This window comes from Amphimedon queenslandica, unplaced genomic scaffold (assembly GCF_000090795.2).
Source record: "Amphimedon queenslandica unplaced genomic scaffold, v1.1 AMPQUscaffold_13389, whole genome shotgun sequence".
Classification (NCBI taxonomy): domain Eukaryota; kingdom Metazoa; phylum Porifera; class Demospongiae; order Haplosclerida; family Niphatidae; genus Amphimedon; species Amphimedon queenslandica.
In genome coordinates, this window is record NW_003546375.1 from 1 (window position 1) to 2,621 (window position 2,621).

Below are 2,621 nucleotides of genomic sequence, written 5' to 3' on the forward strand. Positions count from 1 at the left end.
AGCATATATTGATATCAGGCAAGATGGAGGAATTGTAGTACTAATGTCACCAAAACCAAGTATTTCATGTTCTTCAATCTATTATGTAAAAACAGCTAAAATGGAATCACAGGTATTAAGATTATACCTGACAAGGAACCAAGTGTGGTATAATTTCCCATCCTGTTGTTGGTCTGGACTGCTCCTCATCAAATTTCAGTTTGATACGTCTTTTTGGTGATTTTAGTTTAAACGTAATGCTTTGATCAATCTCTGGATGAGAATACTTTTTTTCAATATACTACAATTAAAACAGTTGATTGGAAGACTATTAAAATGATAATGGGTTACTTGATGTAAGGCATTCAAATCTCTAGCAGCTGTGAACCTCATTAAATCTCTTCTCTCTTCTCTTTGATAAAACACTTGTCCAGCATACACTGTAGCTTCAGGTATACCATTGGAATGAATAGATACAACTATAAATTTTAAAAGAATTATTATTCATAATTTTTAGAAGTATTACAATAAACACATACCATTTGTAGACCCTATACAAACAGCAACTTGTGACTGCTCCTTAGTTTGTTCTTTTTGCTGCAGATTCTCAAGCACTACTCCTCCACCTGGTTCTCCTTCTTGTCCTCCTGCTCCTTGTCCTTCTCTTTGTCCCTTACCCTCATCTCCTGAGTCTCCATCTTCCTCTCCATTCCTCTCCTCATTACTACCTCCTCCATTTTCCTCTTCTTCCTTCCCAACAATAGCTAATTGACAGAACTTGCTTCGTTCAATCCATCCATATCTCTGGTATGCTGGAAACTCCCCTCCTTCAATTATGGAGAACTGGTAAGGAAGACTAGCTGTGTGAACTGGAGCAACAGCAAATTTAAGATACTTGGATAAAGAAGGATCACTGAGATCAATACAGTGTTGCATTTCTATCCTCAGTGACTTGAGGAGTGGACTGGTTGATATTGCATACACTGCACTGACTAGTCTAGTACTATCAGGAAACCTATAAAAGGAATTGATAATTAAAATATGTGTACATGTATAATAATGTGTGATAGGTGCTTTTTGTCAGGTAAAATTTTGTTATTTCATGCATCAAAAATTTGAAATTTGGCATAAAAAATTGTCATGATCACTATTTAGTTGTTAGAGAGCAAAATTTATGTCAGTAATATTTTCTTCATGTTGGCACAAATGATTAAAAATTATTATGAATTGTTTTCCCTGACAATAATTCCCCACTAACTATACAGTAATTACTACATGTACAGTATATGTACTTGAAGTGTCCTCCTACAAGAGCTAGTACTGATACTTCTACAGTCTCTGATGCTGATAGACTATCCTCTGGTACACTAATCCTCAGTCCATACTCCTCCCAGTTCATCAGTTGAGGTTTGTCTCCTTGAACTAAGAACAACTTCTTCCCTGCTATTTGGGACTCACTCAGACCTTCCAAATTATCTGTAGGAAAGTATAACAACTGAAATTATGTATTGTTAAAATGTGTATGTAATTATGGACAAAGATGAGACAATGAACCATAATTCATGTAAAGCTACATTGAATGACAATGTACAGTACATGACGCAACTTTAAAAATTCATAAAAAATCCAATTTTGATCGGAATCAGTTCACAACATAAGAACATGTATTAGTAACGCGGTAGCGTTACTAAGTAGGATTCACCCCAAAACAAAATGTCTGCCACGACTTTTGCAGCCTTGCTATACCGGGAAAACGAGCTCCTGTGCTTACCAGACTTCATAGAGGACCTTATCTTGACCAGAGGACTCCATTGGTACTACTAGCGTGGCTCTAAACCTTGTCTAAGAGGAAAGTAAAAATTGGCAAATCGGCCGTTTTGTTCAGTCCACTTTTTTCGTCTTCATCATCTTCTGTCAATCCAGTTAATGGAGGGTATCATGGTCTTTGGTCAATGCTACAAGGCTAATTTTTACACCATTCTACTCCAACTATCCATGCGCAGGTCCACAACTTTTCAAAAAATTCTAACAATAAGATAAAGTTGCCCTCTCTCTATCACCCCAGCCCAGCTCACCTCATTCCGCCATTTTGTTAATTAAAGAAACATGACTTAACATGTGCTCCAAAATATGGGTGTGGTCGCGCATGCTCAGATCTCAGAACTGGGAAAAGGGAGCAATTTTTTTTATCTAGCTCTGCTTGGATCAACTGCAATACTTGGTGGAGGTTCCAGGCTTCCAGTTTCAGCTAAGAGAAGGTAGTTAGTCTTGGATATTATTGTTTTATTATGTGCGTTCAATAAATTGTATTTAAAAATACAAACAATAATATTAATTCATGTTTTACAATGATCATGCATGAACTTGCAACAGAAACAACAGTCAACAGGACAAGATTGGAGTAAAGAGATGGGTACTGTCACTTCTTCTTAAACAAGGATTTGTGCCAAGATTATTATTATACCATACTTCACTAAACACTGAAGTATAGAATTCCTTTAGCATAACTATTCACCTCAATAGCAATCGACACCATGATGTCACCATCTGAAAAAATATTACAAATATTATAAAAAATCAATACAAACAAGAACATAAAAAATTAAAAAAAAACAAGAATGAAGTAGGATTCTAGAGCAAAT